The 22,081-nt window shown below is 44.4% G+C and overlaps 1 protein-coding gene across 4 annotated transcripts in view; it reads right to left on the bottom strand.

Annotated features, from left to right (window-relative positions):
* Nucleotides 1–22,081, bottom strand: part of ARHGEF9 (Cdc42 guanine nucleotide exchange factor 9) — a 662,656-nt gene that overhangs the window by 639,195 nt on the left and 1,380 nt on the right. For 3 of the 4 annotated variants that reach the window (XM_068247542.1, XM_068247540.1, XM_068247543.1), the window contains exon 1: nucleotides 13,542–13,888. The exons of the other annotated variant lie outside the window; for it this stretch is intronic. The gene's annotated coding sequence lies outside the window, so the exon portion shown is untranslated. Of the gene's footprint in view, nucleotides 1–13,541; nucleotides 13,889–22,081 lie in introns of those variants that run through there. 4 annotated transcript variants of the gene reach the window in all.

The following is a 22,081-nucleotide window of genomic DNA, read 5'->3' as shown; positions in this document are numbered from 1 at the left end:
GGCGGGATTTTGACTTTCTTCACAGAAATCTCCACTATGGTGCATAACTGTGGAGTTTAGATCTAAAAAAAACAACCTTTTACCTCATGTATAATTTGGAAAAGTGATGACGTATTTTTTTCAGTACTGGAAGACGGCTTGAGAATTGCGGTCTTCCAGTTTATGTTTCCACTAGATGCATTTTTGCACATGTGAATTTGCATTGTAACAAATGGTACATGAAATTAATGGGATAGTTTCCATTCTATGCTAATTTCTCTACATGAAAAAAGCGTGCAGAAATCTTCCGGAGGTGACTGAGTTTTGCGTGTAATGTATTGCAATGGAAAACGCATATGTAGTTATGTGTATGTGTTTTTTGCATGCATTAAAAAAAAAAAAAAAAGAGTTGGACATTGCCTATGTAGAATCGCATTGTAGAAAAAAGCAGAAAATGCCAAAACTCACAATGGATGCACATTTTAAAAATGCATGCAGTAAGACGCAAGTTATTTGAACTTCTTGTAGTGGAAATGGGCCCTAATGTAGGTGGTTTTGTGGACCTCTGTGTGGTTCTGTAAACATTCAGTATTTTGCAATGAGTTTCCGTATTACTAAAACTACTGAGAAACTATACTTGCCTTATTTGTGATAAAGATACGGTAAGCGTAAAGAACACCCTTCTCATAACATGTACAGTGGTCCAGGTATGTGTTTACTGGCACCACAAAGCACTCTAATAATAAATAGCACAGGCATATAACTTGTAGACAGGTCACACACAATGCACATACATTATACAGAAGCCAGACGGCTACAATTATCTCACATACACCAATTCCTCTAACAAACGCCAACATTTCCAGGCTGACCGTCACTTCCTGTGCCAGGGCGTAAAAATATGAACCGCCAATCAGAAAGTACCAAAACGTGACTGTAGCCAGTGTGCAGAACTTACTACACTAATTGCCGATTTTAGGCACAGATTTCATATGCACTTAGTGACATAGCGATATACAATATGTAGAAGCGCTGTGGAAGATGTAAATACTAAATAATAATAATTTAGGGACATGGCTAGAATACTGCATGTAAAAATACTAATTGCATTTAACTAAACAAAATTTTTAATTAACGTAAATTATCTATAAATTGTTTTTTTGGAAAGAGAAAATAAATGACTGTTGCAGCGACTCATCTCTTTCTCAGGGACCAACAACTGCAACAAAATGTTTCCATGCATTATTTATTTAAAATAATGCTTTATTTAATCCATATACAAAATAAACCTAAATATCGCATTTCAAAAAGAAGACATTTCCAAGCAAGCAACAGCTACATTCTGCTGCCCACAGTTAACAAGCTGCTGCCTCTCATCCATGTATGCCTAACTTACACTTCCTCTAAGGCTTATTGTTCTGCTGTGTACAGGAAGAAGGAGCAACCAAGCGGGCAGTAGCCAGGCACAGCACAACAAAGGCACACGTTTTTTTATGCGCAGTAAGTGGAATATATCATGATCTGCAATACACAATATATTCTACATAGCAAATAAACTAAAACTAATGTTGCATTATTTCTTTTTTTATTACCTGGCTAGCTGGGATTGTAAAACTGTCTTCCTGTGTAAATGTCAGGTGCAGCATGGTTAGACTGAATAGCAGTCTGTGAACTGTGCAGACTCCTCCCCCAGCCCATTATTACTCACATGAGATAGTCAGGAGGGTGCTGGCAGGTTCAACAGGGACAGTCTTTCACTGGGAATACACAGCTGAGCTGACCCTGCCCACCTCTTCTGTGCTGTTCTGGGGTTATAGGGTCGTACAAAAAGCAAAGAAAACTCAGCTGAATTGATGTCAAACACTCGTTTAGCACCGCCTCAGCTGAGAATATACCATATGTATAAAAAACCTGCAACACTGTTTAGTGATCAGTAGTAGATGTTGCACTGGGTCAGGTGATTTGCCTTGTGCTGGTGAAGAAACACACACCCTAATGACAATAAGGAGCTATTGGATGCAGATTGGCAGAAGCCAGACTGGTTCTATCATTATATTGATTGCAAAATGTACAGAGAGGCAATGCAGAAAAGTTTGTACACTGCTAGTGAAAGAGGGTCAGTGAGATATTACATTTGCAGTAAATGCACCTACTGTCCATTGTGTTTGGCTGCTTACAATCGGCATTACATTTGCTAACAAGCTGGAATTAATAAGATCTCTTGGGCCAATTTAGCATCATATTGGCACAGTTCACTCTCCCCCTTGTAAGGCTCACCCTGCTGCCGCTAAAAGATTTCCGGGCAGCGTTAATTACTATTACCTCTCCGAGTCATAGCAATTCAAATAGAGAAGTAATTTGGGTAATGCATGGCCATATAATCTGTACTCTAAAATTTTTACAGCAAAAAAGCATACCATTCTATTCATTATGTTTTCCTGGGCCCCTCTGTGCTGTTTTTGCCACTCTCTGCTGCAATCCTGGCTTGTAATTAACAGTTTTAGGTAGTGTTTACAAACAAACTAACCAGCTTGTGATAGGCTCACATAAGCAGAGTGTGTGAGTCATACAGAGGGTGTATATCGCTTCTATCCAATCACAAGCAGCCCTGCACATTCCACACATTCCAGCCTTAGCCCACAGAGGACTGAAGAAAACAGATTAGATCATATAACAGAGATAACACAGCCACTGTGCAATTAGGAAAGGCTGCAGTAAGCCAGAGCACATTAGAACAGGCAAAGGAACTTATAGGATAGAAGAACTACGGCTGAAAATTTTGTTACAGAGTCTCTTTAATAACATTAAGTCTATGGCGGCGCCCAGGTCAAGCGCAGTGCCGGGAAGAGCGCACGCTGACTCAAACTTTCTAGGGGAGTGGGCCGTGGGGCAAGTTTGAGTGCGTGACATCATAATCAGTCGTCCTTCAAGTCTACAGCACGGAATAGGCATTAATATATGTATAGGAAATAGGATGGGAATTATTTCACTGTTAATTGTAAAATATGTATTTTCTTATTATACAAAGTATAGATAATAACTATGTAACAGTACACAATAAATGACTCATTTATTTATACATTATAATGCTGTAAACAAAATTATGATTACTTTATAGCAGGGTCATATTTATCCATTTAAATTATATGCCCATAAAGAGGCACATCCATATGCTTAAAATATCCCTCTGTACTCTCCATACTTCTGGCTATTGTCTATTTCTGAGAGTGGCTTGTTGTCTCACCACCCCTGTGAGCTTCCTGTTCATTGGAAAGGGAAGTTCACAAAGAGAATGCCATTACTGGCATGACAAGACCGGCAGAGGGATGAACAATGGTGCTGAGCATTTTGTTTATCAGTGCTAATAACTTATGATCTTCTTTGGTCATCCTGTACTAACCTCAATGGCAAATAGTACAGTGTGCCTGGCACCACTGAGGGCTATGGACCACTGGATCGCTTTCAGCCATGCTTTGGAATCACTGCTGATTGCAGGGATTCCAAAAGCACTAGGCAAATGAAAGCCAATGGAGGCAAAACTCACAGAAGCGCTTGCGATTAGTGAAATCACAATTGTGGGTCCTGCAGCATTTTTGGAGCGATTACGCTACAATTCAAAAGATAGGACTACTGCAAAATCATTTTTCAATGGCTACACAAAAGCAGTTTTGTAGCGATTTCACTGCCCAGAAAAACGGAAATTGCAAATCGCTAATCACAATTGCTCTGCAAACGCAAGCTCTAAAATAAGATTGCTTTCAAAATTGCCTGAAGTCGCTCTAAAATCACTGTACAAAACACTAGTAAAAAACGCTAAGTGATTGCAATGAATAATAATAATAATAATAATAATTGCAGTATTTGTATAGCGCCTTTCTCCTGTCGGGACTCAAATCGCTTGCGAGGCAGCCACTAGAGCGCACTCAGTAGGCAGTAGCAGGGTTAAGGAGACTTGCCCAAGAAACTCCTTACTGAAATAGGTGCTGGCTTACTGAACAGGCAGAGCCGAGATTTGAACCTGTCTCAGAGCCATGAACCATCTGTAGTGGGCACCCAGCCTGAGGCTGAATATCCACTTACCTCTTGCCAATGCCTGCACCTCTTTTCGGTTGCGGTCACGCACGTTTGTACATAATTAACGCATTCTCTATAGCCACACATCAATGCATGTCAAGGGGTTATTTTGTGCATAAATGCGCACAAAAATGCATTGAGATGGAAACAGCCCATTGATTTTAAATAGCCTATTAATTTTTTAATACATTTTCCATGTGTGAAGGAAGCTGACACTCGGCCTTAAAAGATTGCTGCAGACTATATACACACCTTCATGCAATGGCAGAGGATTTGTGCTGGGAATACACAAAGAGTTTTTTGGGCAGATTTACTTTCCAATCATTTTTTCTGATCGATTTGCCGGTCATTTTTCTGACCAATTTCCATTCACCTCTATGAGAAAATCAATCAGAAAAAGAATCGAAATCAGATCGGACCTGTCAGAAATTATCTATCGAGCCATCTATCTGCCGAAAAAAATCATGGTGTATTCCCAGCATTATAGGGACTGCTACTAACGTTTCGGTACCAGACACCATGGGGCATCAGCAATGGTGGAGTCCCTTTCCTGATAGGTCAGAGCTGCACTGCTGGCACAAGGGGATTTCAATGTTTTAGCAGGTCAGGGTATACAGAAACATTCTATCTGATAGCTTTTACCTAATAATGGCTAATGAACCTTTTAGAAACGGAGAAGATGCGTTAGAGATGACTTACTAAGCCTGGAGAACAGTGGAGAGTATAAATGATCAAGCGGAGTACATACAGTGGTGTCACCGCGTAAGCTGGGTGTCGGGTTGGGCCATTAGGTAGAGATAGTGGTCATTTACATTACTGTACTGATAATTTACTATACATCTATCTGGTACCCACTCTAACACTAACCCTCCCCTCATAGTGCCACACACACACACACACACACACACACACACACACTTAATGCCTATCGATGTATGGCCAAATCAACCATTAGAGCGATCCCTCTCTGATCGAATCTGATCAGAGAGATATCTATTGCATTGCCACATACTAAACTGCAATTTATAACATGAAATCTATTGGAAATTGTCCTAGCTCAGCACGCCACCGCCTACCAGGCCACCCCCCAAGTGTAAGTGTCGTGTGTGTCCCTCTCGTGCCCGTGCTCAGTCTCACATCTCCACCAGCGGGACTCCTAGCTTCCCCCAGTGTTTGGTGTCACTGAGAGGGCCGGTACCTCGTGATTAGGCATGTTATGACATCACAACATGTGCCAGCATCACAATGAACAGTCTTTGGCTGTGAAGGCAGACACCAGAGGAGGCCAGGAGTCAAGTCGGCAGATAGCTGAGCCTTCACAGGCTCGAATGGGCTGCTATTCTCTATCGATCAATTTGACGGATTTTGCCCTGAAATCGATCAAAAGATGATCAAGCAAATCACATGCTTCTCCATGAGTTCTCCTAGACATGACCATCACTATTACTGGATAACGTCTGTTCTCCAGTGTTTTCTGCAGTCTCAGTAAAATCATGGTGCACAGGGCTGCGGGCACGAAAGGAATGTAGGTACATTTTTTGATACACATTCCAATAAGTTTGAATTTCATACACCTACATCACTAGTCTTAGCAGAGGTATTGGCACAACTATACTCCGGAGACATACAAGAGCCTGCACAAGCCACCAGTGCACAGAACACATACGTATATGGCCATCTCTGATCTTTGAATACTGAGATACTGACAAACTCCAGTGTGAAAAACATTCTGAGAATAAACAAAAACAAACTGACTAAGGGTGCCTATACATCACTCATTTGGCAGCCTATTAACTATCCGCTTCGATAATTATAATCGCATGTGATGAAAATCAGTGCCGCCAAGAGCAGCCTAATCGGCGATGTGACCAATTTCGGACTGAAACTAGTTGCATGTATCGATTGAACATGCTGGGAAATATCGGGCCAACATGCTCGATCGGGTGTGCGTCGGTATCAGGAGGTGACAAGTGACAAACCCCAAGCCCTGTCCCACCAGTGTTTTATGTGTGCCACCCTCCGCCCGCCGTCCACGCACACTAAGTGATCTCTGCATTCGGGCCCCATCCTGAAGTACCACGCTTCAGGAGTACTTTACTTTGTACATTGAAGACTGAGGGAGGGATCACACTTGTGTCTGCGGGAAACGTAGGCGATTCCTCGCAAACGATTTTCTGCACTAAATTTACATTTGTCTACGATTAAATGTATGGGTTTCTTTTATAGTAGTGCAGGTTGTATCTTCTTTCAAACACTGCAAACAATCGCAGAGATTTGCTGAAAATGCAGCAGATCCATAGGAAAGCATTGCTTGCATTTTTGCATTGCGTCAAAACACCTAAGATTTAACAAGTGTGATCCCTGCCTGTAGGCTAGTGCTCGACACAGGAAGTGGAGAGCCAACCACTGTGCTGAGTCACATCTGAACAGGGCTGTTGAGTCGGAGTCGAGAAGTCTGAGCAATTTTGGGTACCTGGAGTTGATGGTTTCATAAACTGAGGAGTCGGATGATTTTTGTACCAAATCCATAGCCATGGTAAGTATTTGAGTCGGAGTCGAGGAGTCAGAGCAATTTTGGGTAACTGTAGTCGGAGTTGGTGTTTTTATAAACTGAGGACTCGGAGTTGGAGTCGGATGATTTTTGTACAGACTCTACAGCACTGCATCTGAGTGCAGCTACACTCAGAGGCGACATGAAGTTTTTTTTTGCTGGCAGGTACAAACTGACATGTGTGGGGTCACAAATGCTGGCATATGGCTGCAGTAAGTGGCGGCGGCCCTTACTCGCGCTTGTCCGGTGCAGATAAGCTCATACATGGCAGATGTGCGGCCACAAGAAACATGTTTGACAATCTGTTGTCGAATATGTTTAGAGGGACTCGCCGCTGGAACGATGAGGTGTAAGATGATCAAGGACGCCTCTGGACTATCCACAGACTTTCCTCTACTGAGGTATTTTTCTGTTAAAATTTTGCTTCAGGTACTGCTTAGTGGGCCTTAACATCATATACTGTTAATATTTTAATGGTAATGGCATTATGGCCATCTAATATTCGTTATTGTTTGGAGCTTATACCCTGACAGACTATTCTTCTTTTCTGTTGTTATTACATAATGTTTAAAAACATTACATAACCGGACTGACCAATGAAAGCTAGAGTATATCCTACTACCTCATTAAAATAATGGCTGTGATTGGTGGTGGGCAGTGTTGAACTTCTGTTGGCAATGGCTTGCACTGTCTGCCAGACACAACATCTTGTGGAACCCCACTGCTGTGAATAGTGATCATCATTCTGTGATGGAAATGATGAAGCAAAATACTAGGGCTGCACGGTTTTTCGGTTTAAAACCGAAACCGCGGTTCGTGGAAAGACGATCTGCTGATCGTCAGTACCATCGGTTTTTCGGTCCGCTGTTTAATACTTTGCTTCTGGCCCCTCTGTGCACGGATTGGCCAGAAGCAGTGAATATATATGAGTGTTAATGAGCGGGGGGGCAGATCCACTCCAGCGAGCGGCCGGGCACATGCAGCATTACCAATCACTGGCTAGCGATGGAATGACGGCAGCGGTAGGCGGAGCTGTATGCTCTGTACAGCTCCGCCTACCACTGCCGTCATTCCATCGCTAGCCAGTGATTGGTAATGCTGTATGTGCCCGGCCGCTCGCTCGAGTGGATCCGCCCCCTGCTCATTAACGCTCATACATATTCACTGCTTCTGGCCAATCCGGTCTGCACTGCCCGGTTCGCTGTCTGTAATACTTTGCTTCTGGCCCCGCTGTGCGCGGATTGGCCAGAAGCAGTGAATATGTATGAGTGTTAATGAGCGGGGGGCGGATCCACTCGAGCGAGCGGCCGGGCACATACAGCAGCATTACCAATCACTGGCTAGCGATGGAATGACGGCAGTGGTAGGCGGAGCTCTACAGAGCATACAGCTCCGCCTACCGCTGCCGTCATTCCATCGCTAGCCAGTGATTGGTAATGCTGCATGTGCCCGGCCGCTCGCTGGAGTGGATCTGCCCCCCCCCCCCCCCGCTCATTAACACTCATACATATTAACTGCTTCTGGCCAATCCGCGCACAGCGGGGCCAGAAGCAAAGTATTACAGACAGCGGACCGGGCAGTGCGGACCCAAAGTCCCCCCCCCCGCCATCATTTGAAAAAAAATCGGGGAAAAATCGAAATTGCAATTTCTGAGAGAAAAATCGCAATTTCGATTTTTCCCTAAAATCGTGCAGCCCTACAAAATACCCACTGCATTTTAATATTTTTTGTTAAAAATGTGCGCTAACAGTTTTGATTTTCAAGAGTTACATAAACAATTTCAACAGTTAGACACGGGTTCAGGAAAGGTGACAACCCAACAAGTTTTATTATTGCCTTTATCCCCAGGGAAAGGAACTTTAACCCAGGACTGAACTTCATCCCAATCGGTACACAATACCCCCTTTCTAATGAGAAATATTTAACTTTTCTTAAATAGTGCATCAGGGATAAATAGTGCATCAGCAATGTATTCATTGATTCCCCCCCCCCCCCCCACACACACACACACACACACACTACTATCTGTAGGTGAAGTTTCTCTTAACTTCCCTTCCTATGGTGTTCCTTCCCCCATTAAAAAAGTCTTACAGGGGCTGGGCTCAATTTACCATTCCCTTAAAGGATACCAGAGGTGACATGTGACATGATGAGATAGACATGGGTATGTACAGTGTCTAGCACACAAATAACTATGCTGTGTTCCTTTTTTTCTTTCTCTGCCTGAAAGAGTTAAATATCAGGTATGTAAGTGGCTGACTCAGTCCTGACAGGAAGTGACTACAGTGTGAAATTCCAACTATAAAACACGTTCCTAGAAGAAAATGGCTTCTGAGCAGGAAAGAGATAAAAGGGTCAATAGTTCATAGATTTTACCTCTGGCATACTTCAATGAATTTGTCATTAAGCAAAAACAATAAAACAGTTAAAACTTAAAAAGTAGATTTATACATAAAATAAAACTGTGGAATATCTTAAAAAGTCATTTTAGGAGAAGGAGAGATACAATCATTTATTTTATTAGTTTACCTCGGGTGTCCTTTAAAGGACAACTGAAGTGATATGGATACAGAGGCTGCCATATTTATTTCCTTTTAAGAGATACCAGTTGCCCGGATGTCCTGCTGATCCTCTGCTTCCAATATTATTAACCCTAAACAAGCATATGCAGATCAGGTGTTTCTGAACCTTATTGTCAGATCTGACAAGACTGGCTCAATGCTTGTTTCTGGTGTTATTTGGACACTACTGCAGCCAAATAGACAAGCAGTGCTGCCAGGCAACTGGTATTGTGTAAAAAAGAAATAAATATGGCAGCCTCCATAGCTCTCTCACTATAGTTTCCCTTTAATAATAGTTATGTATTTTTTCTGTTTTAGGGGAATGCAATGAAATATAATCTGAGAGAGAAGCACAGGAAGGCCACATTCTGTGATGCACTTCAGTTTGTTGTTGAGCCATATTCCACTCCGGTGAGTACCTCAGAGTGTGGCCTTCTTGGGAATTTGTTCCAGGTTACTTCACATGAGCAATATGATGTACAGTGAAGCATTCTGAAGAGGTGGAATAGAAATCTAGCTCCATCACTGTAAACATATGTATGTGAGATGTAACAGCAAGGTTGTTCAGACTTTTTACTCAAAGTCAAGGGTTTTTCTGGGAAATTCCTTGAAAGTAACTTTCTTAATCTGATAAATGGTTAGAACCTATTTCAAGTTAACATCACTGCTTGTGTCTCTGCTGTTAGTTTCAATGCCTATGCATCAACAAAGTGACCCAAATTAAGTTATTACATATCAGAATACCATTCTTAGCTACTAAAGGTACATGCTGTCACTGGGAGTAATATGGCCCATACTCACGGGCAACTTTTTGGCCTGTCGCCAGCACACGTGAGCGTGTGCGCGACAGGCCGGCGACAGCTCATCGCCAGGTCCCTCCGCATACACACGGCGGAGGGACCCGGCAACTGATGCAGCGGAAGCTGTCGCTGTTGCTCCTCCCTAATACTCACGGGCGACCTGTCGCTGCCTGCAAAACGCGCGCACCGCCTGTTGCGGCGACATTTGTAGCCCGTGAGTATGGGCCATAAGGCTGGACTCCCACTAGCAATTGCAAAATCACTCTCAAAACTCACAGAGCGATTTTGCAATTTAAAACAGACTGATTTCGGCCCAATTTAGAGCAAAGTGATTTGGGGCCCTCGCTTTTCTCTTTGAAATTGTTCCAAAAATTGCGTCGGATCCAAGTTTGTGATTTTGGTAATTTACAATTGCTCTGTGGGCTCCACTCCATTGACTTTAATTAGTGTAGCACTTTTGGAATCACCAGTGATTTCCGGTGATTCCAAAGAGCAGCTAAAAGCGCTGTAGTGGGCCACAGCCCAAACACCCAGCACAGTTTTTTGGAATTAATTTGGACACTGGCATTTTCCTATTATATACAGTAGCTCTGGCTGTAAGGGCAGTGGTGTAGCTAGTGTTGGACAAGGGGGAGAATCTTTCCCTAAGCGCAGCATCTGGGGGTGCCATTACATACTTAAAGCGTACCTGAAGCCATTCTTGCCTAAGGTACTCTGAAGTTTAGGTATTTCCCCTGCATCCTCCTGGTCTCTGCCCAGTCCCCGCCTCCTTTCAGTCCTCCAATATTTATCATCAAGGAGGGGAGGGCTTGAAGGAGGCGGAGAGTGGGCGACAAGCGAGCAGAGAGCAAGAGGGAGCAGGAGAGAATATATGCCCCTTTCTGCTTTTCCAAATACTATTGTCTAATTTTTTGGACAGGCCCCAGGACCAGGAAGCAGCGGAGAAGAGGACCACACAGATGGGGCAGCAGGTACGTGTGCACTGCAAGCACTGCAACATTCATGGGATTCCTCTCCCACCAGCTCTGACTGTTGCTCTTGTCTTGATGGTCTGTGATCCCTCAAGTTATGCGCACACTCAGAATTTAGATTGTATGCTGCACACAAAATTTGGATTGTGGGGTTTTTCAATATCACTTTGTGGCAATTTTCTCTGGCTGCGTTTCTGTGCCGCTGTGTTTGATGTGTAACAGGAATCCCTGTATAACTGGAGGGCTGCAGCATGCGCCACTACTCACTGTATTATAGAGGAACTCCGATTGTTACGGTTCAGCTAACCTCTTGCCTAACCTGTCGGAGAATCGGAAATGGTTCAGTGTGGGAAGAAAACTTGGTTTAAGAAATGTTTAAGACTGAAGTATAAAGTAATTCTACTCGAGTACCTTAAGCCAGAAAGGTAAATGCACTTCCGGTGTCATTTACAGTTGTATTCTGAAATGTAATATTCGTCACAAGGGGCCTGAAAACTGACTTTGTCCCTGGTCACTGAAAAGCTTACTTCAGGAAGGTTAGGGTTAAGCATCAGGAAGAGGTTAACACTTCAGGAAGGGGTTAGGCAGCAAGGATAAGGTTAAGGAGTACCCAAGGCAAAAAATAAATACTTAAAGCCTCTGGATCCTATAGATGCTTCCCATGCAGTGCTCCAGTCCCAAATTTACCAAACATTAATCCCCCGAAGATTACCAACAAGATCTTGTCAGTAGAAGCATTGGGGCTGCATTCTTCAGGCACGAGCCCAGCCATACTGCGCCTGTGCGAGTATGGCTGCACTTGTGCAGTAAGCCTGAGCAGCACGTCCTAGAAAATGAGAGCGTTCCCGCTGTTAAAGAGGGTCCAAGGCATTGGTGAAGGACAGCATGGGAAGCCTCTGTATTTACGGTACTCTTTCAGGTAGTTTGACGCCTCAGGTTCTCTTTAAAGTATACATGAGGTGACCTAAAAAAAGTGGCTGACTTTGACTTCAAGTGGATGACTGCGCAGCTGCACTGAGCGACAGATACTTATAGGAGCTAGAAGAAGCTCCGGATGAGTACAACATTTTTTAGGTCACCTCATGTATCATTTAAAGGGACACTTAAGTCAAACAAAAAAAATGAGTTTTACTCACCTGGGGCTTCCAATAGCCCCCTGCAGCTGTCCGGTGCCCTCGCCGTCTCCCTCCGATCCTCCTGGCCCCGCCGGCAGCCACTTCCTGTTTCGGTGACAGGAGCTGACAGGCTGGGGACACGAGTGATTCTTCGCGTTCCTGGCCACAATAGCGCCATCTATGCTGCTATAGCATATATCATATACCATATAGCAGCATAGAGGGTGTTAATGTGTCTGGGAACGCGAAGAATCACTCGCGTCCCCAGCCTGTCAGCTCCTGTCACCGAAACAGGAAGTGGCTGCCGGCGGGGCCAGGAGGATTGGAGGGAGACGGCGAGGGTACCGGACAGCTGCAGGGGGCTATTGGAAGCCCTAGGTGAGTAAAACAATTTTTTTTTGTTTGACTTAAGTGTCCCTTTAAGGTTGGAAGTGGTGGTTGGGTTTAGGAATCAGTAAGAAATAACTTTTGGGGGAGAGGTTGCGCATGTTAAAGTCAAAGAGGGTAATTAGCATTTTAGGCCGCAGGATAGGGGTTTCTGTTTGTGTGAATAGCGCTAGTAGAATTACAAGAAATAATGAAATTGCATTGTTTATATGATCTCCATTGCTTGCACCAAGCCGCCAACATCTGTCTAGCGAGGGAAATGCATGCAATGTATCTAGGAAAGCTGCCTCACTCCCAGTGAAGGTAATCCCAATCTAACGACTGCATTATAAACCTGCCAGACCATTAAACCAAATTAACCAAAACTGGAAAGGTTCTGGCAGGAATCCTTCAATAGTCAGTAAACATGGGCAGCAAAGTAGCGTAGTGGATAGCACACTTCACCTTGCAGTACTGGGCCCCCTAAGTTTGTATGTTCTCTCTGTGTCTGCGTGGGTTTCCTTCGAGCACTCCAGTTTCCTCCCACATAACAAAAACATACTGATAAGTTAACTGGCTTCGCCTTAAAATGGGCCCTAGACTATAATGGAGTGGACATATGACTCTGGTAGTGGTTACATTGTGAGCCCTATGAGGGACAGTCAAGGGACAAGAATATGTACTCTGTGTAGCAATGTGATGGCAGCACTATATATAAATAATAATAATAATAATATAAAAGCCAGAAATATGACAAACTTTGTAAGAAAACCACACTTGTGCTGCTTGTGGAAACCTCAGGGGCCATAGGCAAGCCCAGCAGCCTCATAGACAATAGCTGGTCAGCATACATCCACTTTGTTGAGCTTCAGATTGCACATCATTAAACATTAGCATACCATGCCAGCACTGATACAGGCACACTGTAAACACAGGTCCCTCCAACACTGACAAGTAACAAAGTTGATGGATCGCAGCAGCCTGTGTCTTCCCAAACACAGGAATGTAGCCGTGCACAGCCAGACACAGAGGCCATGCCAGGATTACTGCAGCCGGGCACATGGGAGCTCTCCTCGGGGCACCTGGAAGACAAGTGACAGGAGAGCAGCACAAACAGCCATTACCTCTCAGATGTCAGGCCGGAGCAGCAGTGCCAGGGCAGACGTCAGAGAAGTCGCGGCATGTCTGCTGTCACCTCAGACGTGTCTGTACGCTGCCCAACCGGCTCTGCGCGCACAACGCGAACAGCTTCAGCTGTGAGGCTTCACATTCATATCCACACAGCAACTTTTCCTATCCCAGAGAATAATCCTGCGCCGCATCCAGCGTGGTTACGTAAAATCCAAAGCAGAAAGTATTGCAGAAGGAAAGTGGTAAATCCAGGGATGTGGGGATGATGGGTCTCCACGTGTGTGCAGCAGAAGCCGCTCCTGGCTGTGGGAAGAGGACAGGCAGTGGGAGTAGATGGAAGTCAGGGGTGTGGAGTACAGAGAGCAGTCTGACATGAAATGTATCTTGTTTCCAAATGCAGGGAAGGGCTGCTGTGAGATCAGAGAGAGAACATACATAGGCTGCCCTCACCTCCCCAATAGCAGGAGGGCTCACAGTGCACTATGTCATCAGTCCCTAATCAGGAATCTCCAACTGCACAGTCAAAACTTCCTGTCAGAAGAATAAGCCTGTGCGCTTTGCTTTTTTTCACAATTCAAGCTGGTGACACAACGGCTACTGTCGGTCATTGTTTTCAACAAGATGACTTTTCAATAGGTTTTCTTTTTATATTTTTAGTAACCTATAGGAAGACACTGCACAGTTATGTGTGGAGATGCAGGACCAAGTACAATATGTTTTCTCAACCAGTGGTATGTAGTTCTCTTGGGGGTATGCTAGGTCATCTTTAATAAGAATGACATTTTACCAAATTCTGTATAAAGCCTGGTACACACATGCAATTTCTCGTCAGATAGATGGGCCAAATAGATAACTTCCAAAAGGTCCAATCTGATTTCCAAGCGTTTCTGATCGATTTGCATAGAAGTGATCAGAAAAATGATCGGAAATCTATTCGGACCTGTTGGAAATTATCAACCCATCTAGCTGACAAGAAATAGCATGGTGTGTACCAGGCTTTAAAACAGATCGTAGTATATTCACAACTGTCTGGAAAACATTTATGTGGGTACAAGCTTTGCAAAAATTCAGAAGCACTGGCCTTAGGCCCCGTTCACACTTGCGGTTTTGTCAAAATCGCACCGGATGTCCGGACCGCACCGGAGCCGGACCGGACCTGATCCGTACGGTTCCTATCCGGACCCGGTCCGTTTGCATCCGGTTTCCGTGCGGTGTGAACACAGTTGCGGTCCGGATCCGGTTTCTTAAGGAGATACCATCCTGTAAATACCTGGGGTCTGGGAGGTCAGCAGAAGGGTCTGGGGTCATTGTTGGAGACAGGTGGACGTGTGGAGACCATCCGTGGATACAGAGACTGCAGTTGGGACCATGGATCCAGGCATTTTTTACTCGTAAACCTGGGAAATCTCTCCTTCCTGTTGTTCGCCTCCTCGTTATCAGACATCAGACATGTTGCTGCCAAAACGAGCTCCAGCATGAAATCGCTGCTGCCCCACTCTTTGAACGCTGGGCCCATGTGGTCCCCATTCAAAATGCATAGGAAGTGGGGTAGAACGTCCGGTTTTTGTAGCCAGTGTGTTGTGCGCTCTCCGGCTCTCATTGCTTTGTATTGGCCGGATGGTGCAGTCCGGCTCCGCTCCGGATGCGGATCCCGGAGGAGCCGGACCAAAAAATAGCGCATGTTGGAACGGACGCCGGATCCGGTCCGGATTCGGTCCGGCTCCGGTCCGGCAGAACGGACGCATGTGAACGGACGCATAGGCTTTCATTGCTATTGCCGTGCGTCCGTTCCGTCCGTTCTGCAAGCGGTCCGGCTCCGGCACGGCGATTCCGGACGGCCACCGCTAATGTGAACCGGGCCTAATACTATTGGCCTAATACAACGCTGCATTATACTTGGTATTATACTGTGCACATCACCACTCTAAAAGTGAAATAGTTCTGTATTGTCATGCCAGTCTATAACTGTTTTTAGCTATGTTATTTAAAATGAGACCTAAACTATTTTAGTAGTCATGTTGCAAGTCATAACATTTTACCAGTAATATTGTCTATTAATATGTAGTTATCAGAGTTGTATCACCCACAAGATAACCTAATTGCATGCCTAAGGCTTGATGGATGTTAAGGGACCTGGCTGTCACATCTTCCGAGCCCATGCGCCCATGTTTACCTTACCAAAAAAAGCCAGATGGCAAGTGAGGTGCCACAGTGACTACCTTTCCCCATTTTACTTCAGTCCATCTTGGTTAACGATCTTTAAGACAAGTAATGCTCACTGGTTTAATTCTCTACTATTTTGGGAAAAAGTACCCTTGAAGTAAGTACCGTTAGGCCCGGTTCACACTTGTGTTATAGTGGCAAATGGATCTGATTACTGGTTGATCGGATCCATTTTCACTCCGTTTGCCTTCCGCTGCTTCTATTCCGTTTTCCCATATTTGTCCCGCCCCCCAAACCCCCATCAGCAAAGTTCATTTTACTGGATAGAAAGGTCCATCACTTCTAGTGTGAAGATACGTTCCATCTTCTCATTGCCCCCAATGCAGTGCTTCAGCTTCCGTTCTGGATCCGTTTGAACGGACGCTTGTGAACGGATCTATAGGTTAACATTGGATCCAATCGCGTCCGTTCCAATCTGTTCCCCCTCTGATCTGAGAACGGACCATTTTTTAGCGCTAATATGAACTGGGCCTAATACATTTTTAGGTAGGCCAGAGAGATTGCAGTAGGTTGGCACTACAGCGTAGATACATACATATAGTGAACATGCACTAGTGGATCTATGCCTCTTCCTAGGCATACTCATTCAGCGTGCTCTAGCCAACAGACATTAGATGCAGGCAGGTAGAGAAAAGAAAGGCTGGCACTGCTGCAGTTGCTTAATTTATTGTTGCAAAAATATTCATAAGTGCAAACTTCAGAAGGTATATTGAAAAAGTGGTACACATACCAAAGGTGAGAAGAGGCACTGTGGTGGTGGGTGCTGGGTACAGGATGCCTGACGGCCGTTTTGTGCACTGCTGCCTCCGTAGAAGCAGCAGTGTGCGAAATGACCGTCAGGCATCCAGTACCCAGCTCCCACCACCACCACCGTGCCTCTTCTCACCTTTGGTATGTGTACCGCTTTTTCAATATACCTTTTGAAGTTTGCACCTATGAATATTTTTGCAACAATAAATTAAGCAACTGCAGCAGTGCCAGTCTAATAGATTTTTAGGTGGTAAAGCACTGTGAGTAGGGATGAATTGATTGTTCCCGAGAGCTGGGTTCTGTATAAATCTGCAACTTTAGCAAGTGAATGTGTGCCGCATTTACTGTGTTTATAGGTCTGGTGAAGTGATCTATCCAAATTACTGGCAGTGGCAATAATTCATTTCACCTCTTAGAAGTGAATTAAAATTATCTGATTACTTAATTGTTTTGGGCGACCTTTCCTTGTACTAAAACACTGCTGGTTATTTGCCATACTTTCCAGTTGCTTTCTCCAAGACATCACCCTACACTGTACTGTACTTTGTTTCTTACTTTGTACAGTGCCACAGAATATGTTGGCGCTTTATCAATCAATAATAATCAGAGAAGAATCATTTGCCACGTGGGGTGGCAATCTATAAGTGTATGGGTACCTTTTACACTGTAGGGCCTACAGTGTAAAAGGTACCCATACACTTATAGATTGCCACCTCACGTGGCAAAATGATTGATTCATCTCTGATTATTATTATTATTATTGATTTATAAAGCGCCAACATATTATTTGGTACTGTACAAAGTAAGAAACAAACATGGGGTACAAAATAATACAGACAATGATATACACCAGTATACAAAATACAGAGTTGGTACAAAATACACAATCAGTACAACGTACAGGATTGGTGATTACAGTGACATAATTAATATGAATAAATGTATAACAAAATACAAAACACAAAAGGGTGAGGGAGCCCTGCCCTTGCGAGCTTACTATCTGAAGGAAAGAGGCAGAGGGGGGCAATACCTAGAGGCAGTGTGTTTTAGGTTATCTATGGATGTGGAAGTACAACTTGGCCAGCGGTCAACAGGTGAACTGGCCTAAAGTAGAGCATATGCTTACCGGAAAAAGTGAGTTATTTAGGCACATTTAAAGATATCAAAGGTTTGGGAGTGACGGATGTGTGTGTGGCAGAGGATTCTAGAGGAGGGGTGAAGCATGTGCAAAATCTTTCATACGTGAATGTGAGGAGGTGATTCTAGAGGAAGAAAATAGAAGGTCATGTGCAGATCTGAGATTGCGGTTGGGTTGGTATCTGGAAACTAGTGAGGAGATGTACACCGGGAGAGATTGTGGAGCCCTTTGTAAGTTAGAGTTAATAGTTTGAACTGGATCCTCTGGTTAATTGGTAGCCAATGAAGATCTTGACAGAGAGGAGCAGCAGAGGAAGGGCGGGAAGAAAGATGATTGAGATGAGCAGTTCAGCACAGATTGGAGCGGTGCCAGTCTGTTAGCTGGTAGTCCACAAAGTAGTATGTTACAATAGTCCAGACGAGATATAAGAGCATGTACTGACATTTTAGTAATGTCCTAAATGAGAAAAGGTCGGATGCGAGATATGTTTTTGAGTTGGAGATGTCAGAAGCTGGTTAGGGAGTGAATGTGAGGAATAAAGTAGAGAGAAGAGTCAAATAATACCACTAAGCACCATGCTTTTCAAACTGAAGTTATAGGGGTGTTATTAACATTGATTGTTATATCAGGCAGAGAAGTGGACAGAGACTGTGGAAAAATGATTAGTTCTGTTTTACTCATATTAAGTTTTAAGAAGCGAGAGGTCATGAAAGAGGATGTGTAGACAAACAGTCAGGAACACGTGTGAGAAGGGAGTTAAGGTCTGGAGCCGAGAGGTACTGTTGTGTATCGTCCGCATATAATTGGTATTGAAACCCAAATGAGTTGATTACGTTTCCAAGACTGTGCATGTAGATGGAAAAGAGGAGGGGGCCAAGGACAGAGCCTTGAGGTACCCCCACAGATAAAGGGTGGGGAGGTGAGATCTGATCCTAATAAGAGACTGTGAAAGACCATCCTCTGATTAGAATCGATTCAGAGATGATTTGTTTCCGACCACACTGCACATAGATTTTACATACATTCCAGCAGATAATCTTTTGAAAATCAATTGAACCGTTGCTCGATGCAGTGCAACGCTATGGGCTGCTCCTGCCACTCCTGCCCTGATCCCAATTGACCTAAATCTTCCATCCGGTCCGATCGATACTTTCAATCAAATTTAGGTTCAACTTGAATGGAAATAATTTGAAAGGAATCATTTTGGACATCAATTCCCTGCAGATTGGGTCACTTTGATCAAATATGCAGGGAAAATTGATAAGTGTATGGGCACTTGAAGCTGCAAATTGACTCCTCACTACATTGGAAAATGCATATACCAAGTGACTTGCTTATGTGTGGGTGCTGGTGCTGAATTCGTGGGATGTAGAAGTTACTTGTTGTGTTCCTTAGGGCAGGTTACGCAGATCTCAATATGGCGTCAAACGATGGCCACAGCTCTCATCGATTAACCCATGTTCATTTAAGTGTATAGACAGCATTTTCCACAATTGGTTAACGGTGTTCTTGCAAACGTTACGCTCGATCCTATCGTTTCGGTCATCTTGTTTCATCCAGGACGCCACATGTAGTGTTCAGGATCGGTTAATCACGGTGCTTTCATATCCTCTTGCAGGGTTCAAAATGTGACGCATTTGCTGAAAGCCGAAGGTGTGATGAAACGCGGAAAAGCCGCTGTCTCTCAAGGTGAGGCGGCTGTTTCCGCGTCCAGCATGGCGTCACAACGCGGAAAAAGCGCCGCATGCCACATAGGCAGAGCGGCGGAATCCGCATTGGGAACGGCGGAATCCGCATTGGAAACGGCGGAATCCACATTGGAGGCGGCTTCCGCACTCAGTTCACTAGATACATTGCAAAACAGTATTGGTGTGGCTGGGACTGATAGTCCACCAAGATTCAGAGTTACACGCGCGCGCGCACAGAGGCTGAGTTTAAATAGCAGCCAGAAGTGAGTCAGCTGACCAGGCGGGTCAGCTGACATTTTCCACAACTCTCATTGGTCCAGCAATTAGGGAGGTCCTGGAGAGGTCCTTGTGTATATATACTGCTGGCTGTTCACTTGCTCTTTGTCTGGCGTTGCAATCACATACGTGGGAGCACCCAGATCCGTAGTCAGATCCGCAAGTGTGCCGGGACCAGCTGGAGCTGTAATCCTACACTTAGCTAGATTCTGTTGATAGCTTAAAGTACTAGTTTGATTGTGATTATCTGTTATGACTTCCTGCTTGCCTGACTATCCTCCTGAACTCTGATCTTGCACCTCGATATTTCTGATACTCTGTTGCCGAACCCCGGCTCGTCCCTAGACTGTTTCTACCTCCTGATTTTGTACCTCGATATATCTGATACCCCGTTGCCGAACCCTGCCTGTACTTAGACTCCGCCTCTGTCTTCTGATCTTGTACTGTATCTGTCCGTGTGTGTACGACCTGGCTTGTCCGACCACGAGAACCGACCTTACCGTTAGAGGCGGTTCCTCGCTCTGTTAGCGACCCTTCCTCCTGAGTGTTACTTTTAGACTATCCTTCCTGCTGTCAGCCCGACTCCTCCCGTCTTGGAGAGTCCGGGTCTGCGGAAGGAATCTTTGCAGTACTCCTGACTGCGCTGAGGCTTGTCCTCAAAGTGTTACTGTTACACCAAAACACTACACTCTACTCAGGTGAACAGAGGTTAGCTGGTATATCGGATTATCGGTGATACTGCAGATCACTTATAATCGGGTATACATCTGTATTTCCAGTGATACTGCAGATCACCGGTAATCAGATCCTCTCTGTGCTTCACCAATCGTTACAGAAGGTAGCTAAATGCTTTTCTGCTCACTAACATTTGACTGAGACGCCAGGTGGCTGGTTCAGAAGCCCTAAGTTTGCAGAAAAGAACAGGGCCGATATTGGAGGGTTAATTGCATGCTAAGACTCTGCAGTTTACCTCCACTTCAAAGAGAAATGGCACTTATTCTAGGATGGTGAGTGTAATATTTTGGACAGAGAAGAAAAATGGTTCACTAGAGAGTGCGAAAAAAAGCTATATACAGTATGTTAAACTGGAACATGAGGGAAGGAGCATCCAATACCATTTAATGCCCATATAAAATACTGTTGCATTATTCTTACTTAGATGTTTTAAAGGGAATCTGTAACTTTGAAAGAAAGAAGTTAGCATTAGATACTCACCTATGTAAAGGGAAGCATCTGGATGGTCGAGGGGCTTCCTGATCCATCTTGGAGCCCACCAGCACTGTGCAGGATCCCTCCGATCATATCCAACAAGAGCTTTTTGGATTATGTTCTCCTCACCGCGCTCCCTTCCATATACAAGCGGGTTTGGCTGATTGCGCAGGTGCTGCCATACTCGTGCTTGTGCAGTACACTGCGCTCATACACCTGGGGGTGGGCGTGGCCACAAGATGGTCCCTGCTAGCAGTCGAGGAGCCAATGCAGAGCCGCTGGACTATCCTGAGGCTTCCCTCTTTGTGGGTAAGTTTGTAACTTTTGATTCTAAGGTACAGGTATACACACATCCAGCCAGGCATGTAAACAACTACCATCTGCTTAATGAGTGTCAGTTAGCTACACTTTTGCTGCAGTATGCATCTAGGTCTTCCCTTTGCTTGTTAACCCTGAAGAAGTTTCACGGTGGTGAAACATCTTCTTGTGCACTTAAAGGGAGGACAGTTGAAGCTACCATTTTATTATTTCTGTGGATATGGAGTAAAAGTTGTATTAGGCTTTTATTGCTTGAGAGAACAACTTCCTTTCCTAGTGGCCGCTGTCTCCAGGAACAGGAAATGGTTTGAAATTTTTGCTGTGGGAACTCAGGCTACAATAAAAATATCTTTGAGTGTTTTAAGACTTTTCCAACCCATCTAAAACAAAATATTTTGCTCGAGATCTACTAACGTACACCAGTGTCTTGCATGAAATATTGTAAACATGAAATCCAAGTGTTCTAAATAGAATTATAGCTCTTTGTAACACTATTAGGCCCAGTTCACACTTGCAGTTACGTGGCAAATAGATCAGTAAAAACGGATCTGATCACCAGTCGATCAGATCCGTTTTCACTCCGTTTCCGTTCAGCTGCTTCCGTTCCATTTCCCCATATCCCCCCCAGACCCACATCACCAAAGTGGATTTTTCTGTTTAGACTGGTCGGTTTCTTCACTAGTGTGAAGAAACGTTCCTTTCTCTCATTCCCTCCAATGCAGGCCTTTAGGATCCGTTTCTGTTCCGCTGGGCTCAGCGGTCCGGAAAAATTGCTGCAGAAGGAAAGTTGCTGTCCGTTCATTGGATCGGATCCGTTCGGACGGGTGTGAACGGATCCATAGGTTAACATTGGATCCATTTGCATCCGTTCCGATCCGCAAACGGACTGTTTTATAACTCCAGTGTGAACCGGCCTTATAGGGTGCTATAA

Source organism: Hyperolius riggenbachi, chromosome 8, assembly GCF_040937935.1.
Source record: "Hyperolius riggenbachi isolate aHypRig1 chromosome 8, aHypRig1.pri, whole genome shotgun sequence".
NCBI lineage: Eukaryota > Metazoa > Chordata > Amphibia > Anura > Hyperoliidae > Hyperolius > Hyperolius riggenbachi.
This window is presented reverse-complemented; position numbering and strand designations above follow the sequence as displayed.